Source organism: Solanum pennellii, chromosome 10 (assembly GCF_001406875.1).
Source record: "Solanum pennellii chromosome 10, SPENNV200".
Classification (NCBI taxonomy): Eukaryota; Viridiplantae; Streptophyta; class Magnoliopsida; order Solanales; family Solanaceae; genus Solanum; species Solanum pennellii.
The window spans coordinates 49,764,037-49,786,027 of record NC_028646.1 but is presented as its reverse complement, the minus strand read 5'-3'; the positions used below and the strand labels follow the sequence as shown (position 1 = coordinate 49,786,027).

The following is a 21,991-nucleotide window of genomic DNA, read 5'->3' as shown; positions in this document are numbered from 1 at the left end:
TTTTAAAATTCTTTTAAATTTTTAAAGTAAATCGCTGTCAAGGTAGTGATTTACGAATTTTATTTTATCTTTAAGTAAATCGCTGCTAGTACAACGATTTACGATATTTTTTTAATAAATTACAAGTCGTAATTATATTTTATCCTTTTTTGGGCCCACATATGCTTATCGTTAGCTATGACAACGAAGTTAGTAATGAATAATTGTTAAGCATGTTGGGCTACTTTTATGTCTTTCTCAGTTTGCTAATCCTATATATAACTATCCAATTCCTCCGCATTCTTTATCCCACTAAGCCTTTCTTATCAACATTTATATTTTTACAAGTACTAAAGCATAAATCAAAATGATCAAGTTGAGATGCAAAAAGTTCTTCAGCCGTAAATCCCTGCACTGATAGCGATTTACTTAAAAATTTAAAATAAAAAATAAAAAAATGTGTAAATCACTGCACAGGCAGCGATTTACTTAAAAATAAAAAAAAATCAGTAAATCATTGTACTAGAAGCGATTTACTTAAAATTTTAAAAAAATAATTCGTAAATCGCTGCCTTGGTAGCGATTTACTTAAAAAAATAAAAATAATTAACGTGCCTTTTCAGCGATTTATTGAAAAAATAATTTAAAAAATTGATTTACAAATTTTTAACGTGAACGGGAAAATCGCTTACAAAGGCAGCGATTTGTTGTAAAAGTTTTCTTAAAAAAAACAAATTGTACAAATCGTTGCTATAACAGCGATTTTGCTTAACTCCGCCGGATCAAATTGCTACTTTGTAAACGATTTGGCCGTCTTGGTTTAAAAAAAAATTTATGTACCATTTTGAAATTTTTATTAATGTTTTTCAACCTTTAGATTATGGAATCACGTATTTGGTATTACTTCTAATCTAATAAATTAGTCTATTACCTTTTAACATTACACATTAATGAAATAGCACATCCTTTTATATTCCATTTTAATGGAAAATAAAAGAATGCTTACATGCTCCATTACATTCACCATTTTCTTTGATTTAAATATTAAAATATAAGGAATTTGCATTATGTTCGAGTACGGTCATGGCTCATTACAAGATAAACGTAGATGAATTGAACATGAATTTTATTTGTTTGAGTTTAGATAGTTAGAGGTTGGACATGAGTAAAGATTGGATGATGAATTATATTTCCTCTATCCCTATTTAGTTGTCCACTTTACAAGTGACACACATATTAAGGCACCAATGATTATAATTAGGTTAGTTACAATTTTACCTTTTAACTTAAAAGATTATACAACTCCCTAAGTTTAATAAATGTATTTTCTGGTTTCAAAAAAGTATATTTACAACTTAATAGTACTATAAATTTTCTAGAATTAAATAAGGGCATATTAGGAAAAATATTATTGTCATTTCTTGATTTTTTAAAATGGACAAGTAAATAGGGATAGATATAAAAGGAAATATGTACAAGTAAATAGGGACAGAAGGAGTATCTTTTTTAAAATGAGTAATTTCATTTAATTTACGGTTTTCGATCAAATTGAAGAGTACATATCGCAAGTTTATTGATGATGGTCGATATGAATGACTGGATAATATACTTGAAGGTAAAACCAACTATTAAACAAAATTGAGCGATTTTTTTTCCATTCTCCCTACAATAAAATTAAGAAATAATGATAAAATCAAACAATATGATATAATTGAGATATAACTAATCGGAAAGAAAAATAATTCTAACACACATATTTTAATACTCGCACGAAGCACGACTATGTTCCCTATTATAGTATATAACCAAAAGAATATAAGAAACTTCATTAATTTATTCAAATTTATATTTAAGGTTCTTAGAAAATATTATTGAAACAGGGTTTAACCAAAGGGTGAGATGATCGATCAATTTGTTGATGGAGTAAACAGACAAGGTGGGTCCATTATTTAGCCCTTTCCACAATACTTTATTTCTGAAAAAGAAAAATTTGGATTAAACGGACTAGGTGAGTCAATTAATTAGCATGAGAGAAGGACAGGAAATAAAGTGTACTTGTTTCTTCCTCGAAAATAAGGATATAGAAAATATAATGACTTTTTAGTCACTTGAAAATATAAAACATTACCTTATTATTTTTACTAGTGTAGCAACATTTGCCTAACTATGGTTGTTTTTGCATCTTTATTTTTCTTTGTTTTGACAAATCCCCTTTGTCACTTCACCCTCCTTCCATTTTGATAGCTTCAATCCCAATGATGAGAATATCACATATGAAGCAGATGCTTATTCAAAAAACGGTGTAATTCAGCTCACCGAAAATGATTTAGAGTTAAGCATAGGCCGAGCTACATACTCTAAAACACTCTATCTTTGGGACAAGGCCTCTGGAAATGTCACAGATTTCTCAACGCATTTCTCCTTTAGAATCAATTCTCAGGGCAGAAAATTATATGCTGATGGTCGAACCTTTTTCCTCTCCCCTACAAGTTCAGTAATTCCTGATAAACACTTTTCTGCAGGAGTGGGCCTTGGCCTTGCAAGTGTTGATCAACAATATTCATCGAAAAATCACCATTTTGTTGTTGTCGAATTTGACATCTTTTGGAACTCTTATGATCCACGGGGTGATCATGTGGGTATCGATATCAACTCCATGCAATCTGTTGCTAATGTGACCTTTTTTAGTGGCACTCCCGATGGTACGAGAACTGATGCGTGGATTACTTATAATTCAATCTAGAAAAATCGTGGTGTTGTTTTTACTAGTTTCCAACCACAAGGGAATATCATAGTCACTAACCTGCAGAACCTGTCTTACAATCTTTATCTGAAGGCATATTTGCCAGAGTGGGTCACTTTTGGCTTCTCAGGTGCAACAGGAACCTTCTTTGCAATACATACCATATATTCTTGGAATTTTACTTCTTCTTTAAACTATAATGACAACTAACTGATTCAGATATACCCCTACCAAGCCCTTTGCCAAAGTACACTTGAAGCAAAATTAAGTCAGGACTAGTGATTGGATTGTTTTCTGTTGGTTGTCTTTCAATAGCAGTATCTGTTTTGATATTGTTTGCATTTTGGATAAAGAGAAAGGCCAGCGAAGGTGAAGAGGATGATATTATTGATGGTTCCATGAACAATAAATTTGAAAGAAGTTCTTGCTAAAATTGTATAACATCAGCCTTGGTTTTTAATTTGACCCAGTCTGTGCTACAACTATTTTTTAGCTTTAAGTTGTTAGGTTGATATTTCTTGAGTACCTGATAATTTTCTTATTTATGTGTTGCAGAGAGTTTTTGTAAGTATTTATAAGACCATTAACCGATGTAATAAAATATATCTATCATTTTCTCTGCACACTACTTATCTGACTCTTTCGCTACAATACTTTGTATTGAACTTATTATTTTGTCAGCTCTTCATTTTGGTATCAGCGAGAGATTGTTCTGGGAAAATCACTTACTATAGTTTTTTTTTCTATTGAGATTTGTGATGTCGATGATATGACGGACCTACAGGCTGTCGGCGGAATGAAAAATCATAACAACAGCAACTATAGTACATGATCAACTTGTATATTTCTTATATGCAAGGGCAAGAATAATTGTGGGAGGTTGTCAATGGCAGTGAGGTGACACAACTATAAGTAGAAGATGAAAACACCATGTTGTGGAAGTGGAAGATAAAAGCAGGAAAGCAAAGACTGAAGAGGATGTGCTTGAGCATATATAAGATACAACTACCCCAAAGCAGGCTTGAGATACATTCACCAAGTTATTTTAATAGAAAAAATGACACGAGCCTCCAACTCTTATAGAGTGAATTACTTTTCATAGCACAACGGAACATGACAATTGCACAATACTTTCATAAGGTAAAGATGTTATGTAGTGATATTTGAAGTTAGATCCACAAGCTCCAATTGGAGAGACAAGGATGAAGCGAATATAGAGGCTTCATTGCTTCTATACAAGGATGGAAAATTCAACCTTCACTTGTAGAATTGAAGAATATTCTAGTTGGACAGGAATCTTTGGCCAAGCAAATGGGAGAAGATTCACTGATGATGAAGCTTCACTCTATGTCAATAAAGGAAGCTCAAATTTCAAGCAGCATGGTCCAGTGGATTTAAGAAGAACGATGATGAGATGGAAGGTCGCCAAGGTAAAGAGAGCACTCGTGGAAGGGGTGGTTTGAAGAGTCATCGTGGAAAAAAGTTTAAAGGGAAGTGCTACAATTGTGACAAAAAGGGACATATGGTGAAAGGTTGCAGGTCAAGGGAAAAAATTATGGACATGTAATGCTGCCATTTCCAAGGTTGAAAAGGAATGGGATGTTGAAGCTTTCTTCACTATCAAAGACGAGGATCTAGCCTTCACAGCTTTAATATCCAATCAAATTGACTTGTTTATTGGATTGTTAATTCCGGATGCTCAAATCACATTGTTAACCTCTTATAATAAAATATTTCAATAATGACAAGTGCATACACTAACCAGTCACTTGATGAAGGAAAGGAACGAGATATAAACAAAGAACCTCTTCCCGAAATGATGGAGTTCAGTATATTGCAGAAATCAAGACTAACTACGGGCAAAATCCAGCTAAGAAGGGAAGCAAAAATTTGTCACATCAAATATTGTTACTTGCAAATAATCAGAAAGAGACACAAAAGGAAGAGAATCCTTAAAATTAACCGAGAAGGACAATAAGCTTATGTCAAGGGACAAATTAATGAAGCAATCACGTCCAGCATTTTAGGATCGTCTTTAGGAGAAATCAAATCAAGAAAAAGAAGATCAGCCAAGCAAGGAAAGAATTGACTTGTCTTGCACATATCTAATAGGAGGAAATAAAGTATATTCGTTGTTTCCTCGAAAATAAGAATATAGAAAATAGAAGGACCTTTTTGCCGCTTGAAAATATAAAAAATATTACTTCATTATTTTTACTACTGTAGCAACATACATTTGTTTATGTATGGCAGTTTTTACATCTTTATCATACTTTGTTTTGATAATCCCCTTTGTCACTTGACCCTCCTTCAATTTTGATAGTTTTAATCCCAATAATCAGAACATAACATATGAAGCCGATGCTTATTCAGAAAACGGTGTAATTAAACTCACCAAAAATGGTGTAAACCTCAGCATAGGTCGTGCTACATATTCTAGAGCACTCAATCTTTATGACAACACATCTGAAAATGTCACAGATTTCTGAATGCATTTCTCCTTTGGAATCAATTCACAGGGAAGAAATAACTATGTTGATGGTCTTACCTTTTTCCTCGCCCCTGAAGGTTCAGTAATTCCTGGTAAACTCTATGCCGCAGTAGAGGGACTTGGCCTTGCAAGTTCTAATCAACAATGTTCATGGAGAAATCACCATTTTGTTGTTGTTGAGTCTTATATCTATACCAACTATTATGATCCACGGGGTGATCATGTAGGTATCAATGTCAACTCCATGCAATCCTAAGCTACTGCGAACTGGTTTAGTAGCATTCCCAATGATACATAAACTAATGCCTCGATTACTTATAATTCAATCGGAAAAAATCTTAGTGTTGTCTTCACTAATTTTCAAAAACAAGGGAATAATACAATCACCGTCCTGCAAAAACCTATCTTACAATATTCATCTGAGGGAATATTTGCCAGATGAGTTACTTTTGTCTTCTCAGGTGCAACAGGAAACTTCACTCCAATACATACCATATATTCTTGGAATATTAATTCTTCTTTCAAATATAATGACAACATAAAACATCCAGATGTACCCCTACCAAGACCTGTGCCAGAGGATACTTCAAGCAGAAATAAGTCAAGATTAGTGATTAGATTGATTTCTATTGGTTGTGTTTCGATAGCTGTATCTGTTTTTATATTATTTGCATTTTGGAGAAAGAGGAAGGTAAGAGAAGATGAATATATTATTGATGGTTCCATGAATAATGAATTTCAAATAAGCACATGACCAAAAAATTCTTCTACCGTGAATTCGTTTGATGTACAAATAACTTTTCGCGGGAAGAGATGCTTAGCCAATTTTTGCTGGGGCTTCTAGGGAGGAGTTGCGGATGCAAACCACGGACACCAGCACAGACCGTGGGTCACTTACGGTCCTTGGGTGGTGACCGTGAGTCGCATCTGCAACATCTCAAAATCTGCACTAAGGTATGTTTTTTGATACAGGATGTTACATTAGTAGAGGACAAGTTTCAAGTAGCAATCTCTATACCCCATACCTACATGCTGCATGGGATGATTGTCTTAGATAGACATTATCTAGTGGATCCACAATAGCTAGAAGTTCATGGTTTTACCTTTGAAAGTAGGACACCTCTTTTCCGTGTGGGATAGACACTGAAAGTAGGACACCTCTTTTCAGTGTGGGATAGACACTGATTTTATGTTACTAGCTCACATGGTCTGACATTTCAGTTAAAAGTAAATCTCCCACAATAATGAACTAAGGATACTTCTTGAAGTGTCTTATAAAATGTTTAAATATGTTAGTTGCAATGGCCGTGTTTACCTTATGATTTATGTTTTCTCACTCTTTTAATTCATGTTTTACTTTGGTCATTACATTTCATTAAAATGTTCGTGTTGAGCATGCTTTCAAATGTTTTATGCATGTATTTCATACTTATAGCAGATTTGTACTAAAGCATACTCTTTCCCACATTTATGATCCAAATGTAGGGTCTGATGATCCAGGTTCACACTCCCACGACAAGGGATCCGTATTAGAGATTTGAAGATTGGTGAGTCCTCATGTTCCGAGGACCAAACTTTCATTCATTTTGTCTATACTATTCATCTTTGGACTTGATGTACGGGCTGTTGGGAAAAAATACTACAATATTGATATTAGATTGGAGTTATAAATTAATATATAACTTATCACAAACACTATGTCATGGCAAGACACTTCCTTGAAAGCGATTTCGGCCCGACTCCGGTGCAAATCATAGTAGCTCGTTGCTCCCCAAGGTTCCGCAGTTACTCTCAAACACGTGCCCCCGTGGCTGAATGTTTAGAGATTTCCCAAAACCAATTGCCCAACAATATTCTAAGAATAAGCTTAAGAAAAGAAAGGAGGAACAACTTTTTCTCTTCTTTTTCTTTTTTGGTTATTGTTGTTTTCTTTTTTATGCTCACAAAATGGCATGCTTATACAGATATTTCAAGAGGAGGATTTTCAAATAGAAGTGTTATTCTTTTTATTTGGAAAAACGGTTTGTCAAGATTAATGGTATTAAAGGTCATTACTTCACTGATACAAAAACCTCTTGTTTGTCTTTTGGAACGGATATGTTTTCTCTTTTGAAACGTATTGTTGTTATATCGTTGCATTAGACTTAATGAACATAGTTAGGATTAACTCAACTATAGTATTAACTCAACAATCCCACACCAATGCAAAGATAAAGAGTAACAGTTGACTTGTGGACAAAAGGAAGGAACGTGTACTAAAGTGTCAATTTCTTTAAATTTGAATTGACACGTAACGATATGAGGCAACAACTTAGTATACACAAAGTGAAGTACTCTTGAACTTAGTATATACAAATTTATACCCCATATTACATACTATGTCCTTAAATTTTAAGCAACCTCCGCGATACGAACAAAGTGCTTTTATGGTCATGCATACACACCTTGAGTCTTATGAGTGCTCTAGAAAGACGACCCAATTTTTTCATAAAAGGTGACAACACCTTTACACTCACGTAGGTTATTCCAACAAGTCTATATCAAATAGACCACCTTATGGCTATAGAATCATCAAGAGCAAGATAATCTCAACCTTATAAAACATTATCTCACGCTATATGGATAGAAAATGTGGTGTATATTGAGGCCTAACAATGGTATTTAGCCCCATCCCCCTCGACGTTTCAAGGATTATTTTCCTTGTCAAGCACTTGATTATAGGATCCACTAAATTTCTTTTGGACCTTACATATTATAAGTATATAACACACAAATTCAACAATTGTTTAACTACCCCATGTCTTATACGAATGTCTATTTTTTTCATTGTACACACTATTTTTGGCAATTCCAATTGCTACTTGTGAGTCACTGTGAAGAGAGCCTTGTGATGCTTTTCTTCCCTACAATAGCATATCCGCCAAAAGATTTCTCAACTACTCAGCTTCTCTCCCTTCCAACTCGAGAGCAATGAATTCAGCTTCCATGGTAGAATGTTCTATACAAGTCTGTTTGGAAAACTTCCACGAAATAGAACCTTGAGGCGCTTGTGTCTAGCACCCAGTAAGTTTTATTTGCCACCAGATTTGCCTCAACGACTATAAAAGCAATCACTTCATTACCCTCAGCAAGATTGGGTTGGACATCACTTTGTCCTTCATACTTTGAGTCCTTCCCTTTTCTTTTGGCAGCCATGTGACCAACTTTTCCACAAACAAAACAAGGGCCCTTAAATTTTGAATTTAACTCTCCGACTTGTTGAATTGATTTTCTTTCATCATATGATCTTTTTTCGAGTCTTTCTTCTGTTTGCCTTTGAACATGTCTTTCAAAAAAGTGCCAGAAGATTCAACAAGATTTGCTTTAGAAGAATTAAGAGAAAGTACTTCCATCTTATCTTTGAGACGGTTCACCTCTTCAGTCCTCATGTGACTAATAAGTTCTTGGAGAATTAAATTCTTTTTCTTATATTTCAATTGATTTGTATTATCATTCCAAGATGGTGGGAATTTTTCAAACAGAATATTAACCTGAAATGTCTCACACATCTTCATGTCCTCATTGAGAACATCAGCAGTCAAGTTCCTATAATCATGAACTTGTTCAATTATTGGCTTATTATAAACCATTTGGAATTTAATCCATTGTCCGACGATATATTTTTTCTTTCCTGCATCATCAACACCATATTTCTTTTCTAAACTATCCCATATTTCTTTAGCAAATTTATAGGTAACAAATAAATCAAATAAAGAATTTAGTCATGTGATTTAGCAAATGCCTCTCACAGTTCTATTATCCTTTTCAAACTTCTTATTAACAACATCATCAAAAATCATAACATTACTAGAATAAGTAGTGGTGTTAGAACCATTCATATAATGTTCTTTAAATAAAACATAATCAACTTCTAATTGTTCAAAGAAAATTAAAATTTGTGACCATCGTTTAAAATTATTTTTATCCAAAGGCTCAATTTTTGACAAATAAGAAAAAGTTTTGTCCAATGAAATAGTCATTTATCAATTTTGTATGTTAGTAAAATCTCTTTCAAATTTTTGGAATACTACAATGTTGATATCAGATTGGAATCATAAAGTAATAAATAACTTATCACAAACATTATGTCATGGCAAGCCACTGCCTTGTAAGCGATTTCCGCCCGACTCCGGTTCAAATTGTAGTACCCTAAGGTTTAACAGTTACTCTCAAACACGTGCGCTCGCGGCTTAAAGTTTGGAGACTGCCCAAGCCAATTGCCCAAAAATATTCTAATAATAAGCTTAAGACTAGGAAGGAGGAACACCTTTTTCTCTAAATTTTGTTTTTTGGTTTTTGTTGATTTTTTCTTATGCTCACAAAATGTAATGCTTATATAGATATTTCAAGAGGAGGAGTTTCAAATATATAATTTATTTATGTTTTCATTTAGAGAAAGTAACATTAAGGGTCAGTACTTCACTTTTACAGAAACCCCATGTTTGTCTTTTGGAACGGATATGTTTTCTCTTTGAAACATATTATTGTTATATCTTTGCATTAGACTTAATTAAAATAGTTAGGATTAATTCAACTATAGTATTAACTCAGCATTGGCTAGGTCCCAAGAACTTCTTATTTACTAGATGGCTTTGTGACTTTGTTAATTTTCCATTTCGTTTTATGAAACTCTGTGATTTTATTTAATCTTTTAAACCTCTTAAAATTTTTATTTTCGTGTATGAATAATGTTCAATGGATTGTATGGGGCCTTTCTGGGACTTATACGCCATGTTACGCCTAGGTTCTACCTTGGGTCATGACAATATAGGACCCTCAAGTCACGGATTGTGAACTAGTGGAAATTGATGAACAATATATCACTCGGATGTGAGAATCAAATATCTGAATTTCATGTTTTTGTTTTATGTAATATATGGTTTGCATAACATTGAGGATAGAAGGAGACTATGGAGAAGATGAGAAATATTGATCTAGGACATCATGGGTATGGTTGTCCATGAGAGATTATAAGGTTTTCCATAATGTTGAGGATAAAATGGTTTGTTCTATTACCTATGAAGCTAAGACTAAGGACATCAAATCTTTTTTGATAGATACAGGCATGACAATTCTAAGGGTAAATGGAGGGGATTTTACCAAATATAGAAGGTTTGGTTGCGCAGTAGTTAATATTAGATGGTTTCTATTTATGCAACCATTGGAAGTACAGGTAATGAACCCAGAATGCTCAGATCACTCACATCTGTGTGTTACTTTGAAAATGGATGAAGATATAAGACATAAGCCTTTAATGTTTTTAAATCATATAGTGAAGCATGAAAAATTCCAGAGGATAGTACAAAGAATTTGGCACAAAGGCATAGCACTTGTACAATGTATGAGGTGTGGTAGAAACTAAAGAGTGTGAAACAAGCTCTGAAAGAATTGAATACCTTTGAATATCATGGAGTGGGAAAGTGTAAGAATGTACAAACAATATTTACATGACTTGCAAATTATTATGCGGAAGAATATATTATCATTAAGGAATTGAAAAAAGGTTAAGGATAATTTAGAAAAATGGCTAAATATTGAAGAAAGTATAGTAAAACAAAAGTCAAAACTGCAATGACTACATGCTAGTTTGTAGAGTGGAATAGCCTAGAATAAGACCACAAGCTTAGCTACTTCTACTGAGAGGATTGAAAACAATAACACTTATATTGTGGAAGAGATAATATTGTCAAGGACTTGGAGTATTTGCTACAGTTTCGTGCAGCCCTCGACAACTTACTCACTAATCTTTCAAGGTCTTGTAAGCTCAACTCAAATTTGCGCCCGGTGGACTTACTCCTTTGGAGATTATAGGAAAAGTGCGCCATGTATAGGAGTCTGGCCCAATACTTCTGATGCTCACTAACATAGTGCCTTAGATATCACTCCAATAGGGCATCGACATATTCCGTCTGGCCGTCGATTAGCGGGTGGAAACTTGTGGAGAAGTGAAGCTCCGTGCCAAGTATCTCAAACAACTCTCTCCAAAAGATCCCGATAAAGCGGGGGTCTCGATCGCTAATGATATGTCTCGGCAGCCCACAATATTTCACCACGTTCTTGAAGAATAATGGAGAAGCCTTTTTTGCGGTGCAACCAGCTATGATGAGCATGAAGGTAGCATACTTTGAAAACCTATCCACCACGACCATGATTGTACCAAACAAGTCAGACATCGGCAAGGAAGTGATGAAGCCCATAGTCACACTCTCCCATGGGCACTCTGCTACGGGTAATGGCTCTAGTGACCCTCTCGGTTGCCTTTGTTCAAATTTGTCTTGTTGGCACACAAGAACAGGTTGCACATAGCACTCGATGTTGTCCCACATGTGTGGCCAGAAGTAAATAGCCTCAATCAACGCCCTCGTATGTTGCTGCTCCAGATGCCCAGCCCACGGTGTATCTTGGCTTTCCTTAATGTGCCGCCTGATAGACCCAAACTTAGGCATATAGACCCTTCGACCAATAGTGAGCAAAAGACCCTATTTCACTAAAAAAAACGTCTGGTTTTGCCTTGGGCAGCCAATTCCATCAGCTTTTTAGCCTCTGGATCGTGTCGCTTGCCATCCTTGATTGCATCTTGAATGTCACAGTGAGATGTAGTTATGGCAGCATGCTCGGCCTTCCTACTTAGTGTGTCGGCCACGATGTTGCCTCTTCCTTGCTTGTAATCCAAGACGTAGTCAAACTCAGCTAGAAAGTATTTCCATCTAGCTTGCTTCAGTTGATCTTATTTTTTGATTGGAAGTAGCTAGTGGCCACGTTGTCGGTATTAACCACGAACTTGGAGCCCAATAAGTAGTGTCTCCATGTGCGTAGGTAATGTACAATGACCGTCATGTCTTTCTCCTGCATCGTGTAACGCCGTTCGGTCTCGTTTAGATTGCGACTTTCGAATGCTATTGGGTGTCTATCTCACATTAAGACTCCCCCGATGGTAAAGTCTATTGCATCTGTATGTACTTCGAAGATCTTGGAATGTGGGGCAGCGTCAAGACCAATTCTTTCGTCAGTGCAGTCTTAAGACCTTCGAACGTTAATTGGCAATCCTCGCTCCAAACCCATGACTTATTCTTCTTTAACACCTCAGTCAGTGGAGCGGCTTTAGCGGAGTAGCCACTGATTAACTTATGATAGTAGTTCTCAAGTCCAAGGAAGTATCATAGCTCGGTCACCTTCGTGGGAGCCTCCAACTCCTGGATCGCCCGAATATTTTCTTCGTCCATCCGTAGTTTACCCTGGCTGATAACATAGACTAAGAAGTTTACCCCCTGGTGGGCGAACTCGAACCTCTCTTACTTGACATAGAGCTGTTTCTCTCGTATGACTTAGAAGACTTTCCTCAAGTTCTTCACGTGCTCCTCCAATGTGCTGCTATAGATGACTATGTCATCCAAGTACACAACCATGAACTAGTCAAAGTATGGATTAAATATCTTGTTCATCAGCGTGCAAAAGGTGGTAGGTGCGTTGGTTAAGCCGAATGGCATCACAAACCACTCATATGCTCCATATCTGGTCACGTACGCTGTCTTTGGCTCATCCCCCTCCGCGATGCGCACTTGGTAGTAGCCTTTCCGGAGATCTATCTTGGTAAAGTATTTGGCCTTGACAAATCTATCAAACAAGTCTGTAATTAGTGGGATATGATATTTTTTCTTTATTGTTACCTTATTGAGCGCCCGATAGTCGATGCATAAGCCCAACAACCCTTGTTTCTTCTTCTGAAACAGCACTCCCGTGCCATAAGGTTCCTTGGATGGACGGGTGACTGGCCTCGAGGAGCTCCTTTAACTGTTTCCTTATATCCTCTTACTCGAGTGGATCCATACGGTAAGGTTCATGTGTGTGTGGATTGGCTCCGACCTCCAACTTTATTCTATGATCTACCTCGCGCGTCGGAGGTAGAGTCTGTGGCAGGTCGTTCGGCATCACGTCTTTTTTTTCCTCAAGTACATTCTCTATGACCGGTGGAAAGGACTCCATAGTACCATTGTCTTCTTCTGAACTTGCAATGGAAGCTAGAAACGTAGGTTCTCCTTTCTTTAAGCCCTTCACAACCTGCATGGCCGATAAGTAGGCATGTCCTTCTTTTTTCGGCACCTTGACTAGAGGTACCATGCATGACCCTTCCCGCTCCATGACCATGAACATTGGAGGTAGGGGTCGATCATTGTGTGGCAGCGCTGGAAGAACACTTGCTGGAGAATGATATCAAATATATCTAGAGGAGTGATGGTAAAGTTAGTCGTTCCTTACCACTTTCTCAACATGATGCTTAATCCTTGGGCAACCCCACACACGGGAGTCAGTGGGGCGTTAATAGTCTTGACGCATGTGTTGCTTGGCACATAGTTCAGCCTTAACCTCTCTGTGGCCGTCTTGTTCATGATGTTTTCTTCGGCCCCAGAGTCTACCATGGCACGAGCTGGTCGTCCATTTATGGAGATGTCTACATACTGCGTGCTGAAGTCTCCCGGCTTCTTTGTCTGCTAGGCTATCGCGCTGAATAGTCTCACCATGCCTTATTGTGTCCTGCTCGCGTCCTGCCCTTGCTCTTGTGTATCCTTCTCCTTCCTTTATCATAGGATGGCACCATGGTTCTTCATCTCGGGGCACTGGCATAGTCGTGTGGTCCACCGCATATATAGCAGCCATCTCCTTTGTTGGTCTGCGCCCGCTTCTCCGTGTAATTCTAGAGCATGAACCGCTTGCTATCCATCTTGTAGGGGTCATGATACTTGGGGTGTGCCTGGTTCTCCTTCCCTTGGCCACGATCTCCCCCACCTTTGGCATGACTACTTCTTGCAACCCTGCCCTTCGCCTTGTCATGCCATTCATACTTGAAGTCCGTCAAGGACTCGACTTGTGTGATGGCTTAATCTATGGTCTTGACCTGTAGCCTCTCAAACTCTGTCTTGACCGAATTCTGCAGTCTGTCCATGAAGTGGAACAACATGTCCTCGTCTTTGAGGTTTGGAATTTGAAGCGTTAGAGTTGTGAACTCTTTCACGTATGCCCGAATTATTCCCGATTGCTTCAATTCTCGGAACTTGCACTTAACCTTATACATGACGTTGTTAGGGAAGAAGACTTTCTTGAATTATTCGTGGAATTCCTCCCACGGGGTGATGGTGAACGTCCCCTTTCCAGTCTCAGTCTCTTTGTGCCTCCTCCATGGCATAGCCATCTGGGACAGTGACCACACGATAGTGTTGATCTTATTCTCGTCGGTTTTCACCCGACTACACTTGAAGTAATTCTCCAAGTGCCATAGAAATTTTTCCATCTCTTGAGCTTCAGGGACGCCCTTGAATAAGGATATCTTGGGAGCCTCGACCCTGGCCTCCCTATCACGGTCGGGTAATGTAAATCCTCCAACCTCCATGCCTTCCTTGAGTGTTTTCACTTCGGCCATCAACATATCGATCATGCTAAACGCGTCCATAATTCGACACTCCAAGGAAGTGAGGGCCTCCTTCATCTCGAACTCAGCCCGCTGGCGACCCTCCAACTCCTTATGGATGTTCTCGGTCTCCTCAAGGATGAAGTCCTCAAGGTTCTTGAACTTGTCGCCGGCAACATTCATGCGCCAACAAAATATCTCCATAGCCTGCCTTGCCACTTCCACCCTTACAACCCATTCTTCTCCAGCTGTGACGTTTATGGCTTCTTTGCCCAATTAATCGTCACTTGATTCGGTAGTCAAGGGAGGATAAGATGTTTGCGCATCGCTAAGTGTGGGATCATGCATCACCTCCTCATTACCGTTTTGATGTGTCTTCCCCTTTCGGTACTTCTTTTCACCATCCATATTGACACTAGTGGTGCTAGCGCCGTTTACGTCTCCATTGGTAGCCATTCCCTTAGTATCAAACCTGGGTCTAATACCACGTTGTCACGGACTTAGAGTATATGCTAATGTTTCGTGCAGCCCTCGACAACTCACTCACTAATCTTTCAAGTTCTTGTAAGCTCAAGAAGCCCTTTAAGACATCGAAGCTAAGAGAATGCTTGAAAAGGACTTAGAGATAACAAAAGAGAGATTTTGAAGAAGGCTCTGTATTATAATTGGAGAATGCTTTACAACTTGCTTGGTGCCTTTGCAAATGAGAAGCACTTATATTTATACTACTTCCAAGCACTAAAGTGCAATTAATATTTACTTGACAAGTCCCTGAGATATTGACACTTTGGTCCCCTTTCTAGAGAATTCTACAATACTTTGGGACCTTCGCTAGCCTTCTTGAGACTTCCAAAGGTCCTAGACTCCTCCACACAACTCTAGAACGTTCTGCCCCTATCCGGACGCGGAATCAGGATGGAATTGTGGCAGGACGTCATAATAATAAACAACTTCTGCTCGGACTTGTGCTACCTAACTACCTTCTCTAAATATAATAATAATGAGAAATGGACATGTCATGAATACAAGTCAGCAAGCTCAATTGATTGAGCTTGTGACCAAGAAAGAATTCTAGCTAATAGAATGCATTGTGTAATGGATGTCTTGGTGGATAATAATAACCAGCCTTTCTACCAGGTATATTTTGCTGGATTTTTAATCTTTCTTATTTGGCCTGAATAAAATATCTCACGAAACCTTCAAAGGGATAATACATAATTGTTAGTGGAGGCATACATTCTATCATCTATAGTTATCGATGTGCCTCTTGACACATCTAGTATAGCATAACAAAAGGGACAAGGGACAAGTATACTATGACCAAAATTTCTAAGACACATTTTAACTAAACTAGGGACTCGAACTCATTTCTGTTGTATTTTTGTAAACCTTGTGGCGGCAAACTGCATGACTCAACATAGTAGAGACATGTGGAAGATGTTTGGGTACCACGTCAGCCAAAAAGTATACACAATAATTTAAAAAATGGATCGAGAGGGTAATAAGACCTTATTAATTAATGTATCTCTGAAATTTTGTCATAATCTAGAGGATAGTAGTATCATATCCCTAAAAAAAAATTCTACATCCTCTAATAGAAACTAATAACATTCTTACTCAAAATTAGATTCTTGTGCCAATAGGGAGTACCAAAGCATCTGCAGTCCTTGAAGGCAGTTTTAAAAATAATAATCTTGAAGAAAGGAGAGTTTGAGTTTTTCGATCACATGTTTTCTCAATGTATTTTAAAATGACTTTCTATATAATTTTTCATCAATGACAAAATAACTAAGTGTCTCAATTTCAAGATTGTAGGTTTACCCACTTAATGCAATAAATATAAATATGTTAGCCACTTGAAAATATAAAACATTACTTTATTATTTTGACTAGTGTAGCAACATATATTTGCCTAACTATGGCTATTTTTTCATCTTTATCATACTTTGTTTTGATAGTCCCCTTTGTCTCTTAACTCTCCTTCAATTTTGATAGTTTCAATCCCAATGATGAGAATATAACATATGAAGCAGATGCTTATTCAGAAAACAGTGTAATTCAGCTCACAAAAAATAGTCAGAGTTCATAAAAGGCCGAGCTACATATTCTAAAACAATCTATCTTTGGGACAAGGGCTCTGCGAATGTCAAAGATTTCTCAATGCATTTCTCCTTCAGAACCAATTCTCAGGGTAGAAAACCTATATGCTGATGGTCTTAACTTTTTTCCTCACCCCTGTAGGTTCAGTAATTCACGATAAACACTTTGTTGTAGGAGAGGGACTTGGCCTTGCATGTGTTGATCAACAATATTTATCGAAAAATCACCATTTTGTTGCTGTCAAATTTTACATCTTTACCAATTATTATGATCCACATAGTGATCATGTGGGTATCAATATCAACTCCATGCAATCTGTTGCTAATGTGACCTAGTTTAGTGGCTTTCCCAATGGTACGAGAATTGATGCCTCGATTACTTATAATTAAATCTCAAAAAATCTTAGTGTTATCCTTACTGGTTTCCAACCACAAGGGAATATCATATTCACCATCCTGCAGAACCTATCTCACAATCTTGATCTGAAGGCATATTTGCCAGAGTGGGTCACTTTTGGATTCTCAGGTGCAACAGGAACCTTCTCTGCAATACATACCATACATTCTTAGAATTTTACTTCTTCTTTAAACTATAATGGCAACATAACTAATCCAGATACACCCCTACCAAGCCCTATGCTAAATCTAGATGTACCCCTACCAAGCCCTGTGGTAAATCCAGATGTACCCCTAAGCCATGTGCTAAATACATATGTACCCCTACCAAGCCATGTGCCTGAGGATACTTCAAGAAAAAATGAGTCAAGACTAGTTGTTGGATTGATTTCTGGTTGTTGTGTTTCAATAGCACTATCAATTTTTATATTGTTGTCATTTTCTGAGAAAGAGGAAGGTGAGAGAAGATGAAGATGATTTATGATATTATTGATGGTTCCATGACTAATGAATTTGAAATAAGCATAGGACCAACGATGTTTTTGTATAGTGAGTTGGTTAGATGTACAAATAACTTTTTGCGAGAGGAGATGCTTGACCAGGGTGGGTTTGGATATGTTTATAAAGGATATTTAAAGGGATCCAACTTCTATATTGCTGTTAAGAGGATTTCAAGAGAGTCAAAGCAAGAAATAAAAGAGTATGAATCAGAAGTTAGGATTATCAGTCGGTTAAGATATAAACATTTGGTGCAACTCATTGGTTGGTGCCATAAAAAAAGAGAACTGCTATTTCTCTATGAGCTTATGCCTAATGAGTCTTATATTACCATCTTTTCAAGGGATAAAGACATTCGACATGGCCAATAAGATTCAAGATTGCTCAAGGCTTGGCCTCCACATTGTTTTATCTACATGAAGAATGGGAACAACTCTATGTTGGATTCCAATTTCAATGCCAAACTTGGGGATTTTTTGTTTAGCTAAGTTAGTTGACCATGATAAGGGATCTCAAACAACAGTTTTGGCAGGCACGATTGGTTACATGGCTCCTGATGTGTCACCACTGGCAAAGCTAGCAAGGAAACAAACACTATAGTTTTTGTGTTATCGCGTTAGAAATAACTTATGGTAGGAAGCCTATTGATCCTACAGTTGAGGAGCATCAAGTAAATATTGTTGATTGGGTGTGGAGACTTTACGGGATGGGAAATCTTAGTGAAGCAGTTTATCTTAGACTCTCATAAGAGTTCAATGAGGAGGTGGAGCACTTACTAATTATTGGTTTATAATGTGCTCATCCAGATAACAATTGAAGGCCTTCTATAAGGCAAGCAATTCAGGTGCTTATTTTGAAGCTCCATTGCCCACACTCCCTCTATCCATGCCTGTACCCACATATTGCAGTACGTCAAAATATGGACCAATTACTTCATTTGCATCCCCATACCACTCCAATGGTCCTCGAATTTCTGAAGTACACTCTTCAGGGAGTAGAGACCATACTGGTTCTTCAAATAACACAGAAGCTTCAGCAGCATCTTCGCCTTCTGCAACGCTTCTGTACACGCGTTGATATTGTTTTATAAATATATTTTTTTGCATTCGATCTTTCAATTGCAATGTCTAGCTTTTGGTCTTTGTGTTATTTATTAATTCCATTGTTAAGAAGATGGTTGAATGTGTTGAGTCCATCCAATAAATGTTTGGTCAACTTTTTCTATTCAATTGCTAGAAGTTTTTGTTAAAAAGGATAGTAATTAGAGTTGACAATAAATGATTCGGTTGTTGGAAAATTGGTAAGATCTGCAACCATTTTGACTTTCCTATATTTACTTATGTCATTAGTGACATAGGCATGGTTTTCTCCTTCTCTAAATAGAGCATTCTTGCTCATTTGTAGAACACACCAAGTTAGATAGAAAAACTATTTTGAGAGCAAAGTGAGTATTCCATAGACAATAAGAAAAACAGTCTGTGAAGAAAAATAGAGTGTGAGCGATATTTTAGTAACATGGAAACCAAATGAGTGTTGTTCCTTTTGAGTATATAGTAGTCATTTTGAGTATTATATTCGTGACTACACTATATAAAATTTCTTACTATAGTGATACCAGTTGCTCCTCTTGGCCCGTGATTTTTCCCTTATTTAGAAGGGTTTCCACGTAATATTCTTCGTATCATTATTTTCCCATTTATTTCCATTATTTTTACCATATATATTTTTGTGCTTGTCCGTGTTTTCCCAACAAATTGGTATCAGAGCCAAGATTATATCTGAGTATGCTTTATGGTTGCAGCAGAGTCTGAACTTCCACATCAGAAAAGATTTACTTTAATTTGTGATAACTATATTTTTTGGAAAAAATGATGGAACCCAGCATGAGTAGAATGGTTACTTTGAATGGTGTTAATTATTCCATTTGAAAGGGGAAAATGTAAGATCTGCTTTATCTCAAGAACTTTTACAAAGCAGTTTTTATCACTGTAAAGCTGATACTAAAATAGATGAAGAGTGGAATCTGTTGCACAAATGGGTTTGTGGATTCATTAGGTAATGGGTTGACGATAATGTGTTGAACCATATTTTTGGGGAGACACATGCTTTCACCTTATGGGAGCATCGTGAATGTTTGTATGCTCGGAAGACTGGAAACACCAAAATGTTCTTAATAAAACATATGTTGAGTTTAAATTATCATGATGGTTCTGGATGACGGGCCATATGAATAATTTTCAGGGGATCATGATTCAATTATAAGCTATGAGCATCAAATTTGATATAGAGATTCAAAGCATGCTTCTACTTGATTTCGTATCAGATTCTCGGGAAACATTTAGAACTTCATTGTCAAATTCTTCTCTAGATGGTGTGATTTCTATGGATTCCTCCAAGAGTAGTGTCTTGAACGAAGAGATGAGAAGAAAAACTCAAGGTTCTTCTTTCTCGGATGTCCTGATAACTGTCCCCTAGGGAAGAAACAAAACTCGTGGTTCTCAGTATAGAGAACAAAATAGGAGCAAATCCATAGGGAGACTTAAGGTTATTGAGTGCTATCATTGTGGCATGAAAGGTCACATGAAGAAGTTATGCAAGAAGTTGAAGAGAGAAAAAAAAACAAAGAGGAAACTAAAGAAGATTGCAATGAAAATTGCCTAGCCACCATTACCACCGAAGATCTAGTTACTGACCTTGATGCGGATATGATAAATATTTCTTGTGATGATTCAAGGTGAGTTGTAGACACTAGTGTCGCATCTTCGGTGACATCAAGGAAGGATTTTTTTCTCTTCCTGTACTCCTGGTGATTTTTTAACCTTGATTATGGGTAATGAGACTATTTCTAGGGTGATTGGTAGTGGTAAAATTTGTTTGGAAACTAGTGCTGGAACTAAGCTAGTTTTGAACAATCTGAAACATGCTTCTGATGTTCGTCTGCACCTAATTTCGATTGGTGTTTTAGATGATGAAGGATATATTAGTACTAAAGGTGATGGAAAATGGATGATCATGAAGGGTTCCTTGGATGTGGCTCGTGATAACAAACGCCATGGTCAATATTGGACTACAGCCTCTGCTTGTGTTGATATGGTGAATGCAGTTGACAGCGATATCCCTTCAATGTTATGGCACAAGAGACTTAGTCACATCACCGAGAAAGGAATCAATGTTCTAGACAAGAAGAAATTTTTGTCAAATTTCAAAAGTGCTAAATTAGAAGTATGAGCACTGCTTGACTGGTAAGAAAAATACAGTTTCCTTTAAGTCCTACCCTCCTTCGAAAAAGACAGTGTTGCTTGAGTTGGTGCACTCTGATTTATGTGGTCCAATGAAGACAAAGACATTCGGTGGTGCACTCTACTTTGTCACTTTCATTGATGATTGCTCGAGAAAACATTGGGTCTATGTCTTGAAGACTAAAGACCAGTGTTAGGTGTCTTGAAACAGTTTTAGGCTTCAGTTGAAAGAGAAACTGGAAAGAAACTGAAATGTATCGTACTGACAATGGTGGTGAATATTGTGGACCATTTGACGAGTACTGCAAGCATCGAGGTATTAGACACCAGAAGACTCCTCCCAAGACTCCTCATCTTAATGGTTTTGCTGAGAGAATGAACAAGACCTTGATGGAAAGAGTTATATGTTTGCTTTCTGAAGCAAAGTTGCTAAACTAATTTTAGGGTGAGGCTTTATTCACCGCTACACATCTTATTAATCTATCTCCTCTTGTTTCTTTGCAAAGTGATATATTTCCTATGACCATTTAGGAGTATTTAGGTGCAAAGCTTTTGTACATGTGCCAAAAGATGAGAGGTCAAAGTTAGATGCCACGACATGGCAGTGCATCTTCATTGGATATGGCCTTGATGAATTCGGTTACAGGCTATATGATCCAATTGAAAAGAAACTTATGAGAAACCGTGATATTATTTTCATAGAGAATCAAACAATTGAAGATATTGACAAAGCGGAGAAGCTAGAATCTTCAATTTTAATGATATAGTTCATCATGATAAAGTTCCTCACACAAGTGTGCATGATGTTGTTGGGCTTGATAATCATGGTGACGCCCAGAATCATGTATTAAATCAATATGTTAATGTTTATAATAACAATGATATTGTTGTTGATGATCCTGTCGCTCATGAAGTTGTGGACGAGTCAAATATTTCGCTTTGGAAATCCATAAGACAATGATTTCCTTCCTCCCGTTATTCACCCAATGAGTATGTCTTACTCACTGACGGGGGAGAACCTCAATGTTATGAAAATGTCATGGAATGTGAGCACAAGGATCAAAGGATTAAAGCCATGCAAGATGAGATGAAGTCTCTGCTCGA

The 21,991-nt window shown here is 37.0% G+C and overlaps 1 pseudogene; it reads left to right on the top strand.

Annotated features, from left to right (window-relative positions):
• Nucleotides 1-2,191: 2,191 nt before the first annotated feature.
• Nucleotides 2,192-18,725, top strand: LOC107001330 (annotated as a pseudogene).
• Nucleotides 18,726-21,991: the final 3,266 nt, after the last annotated feature.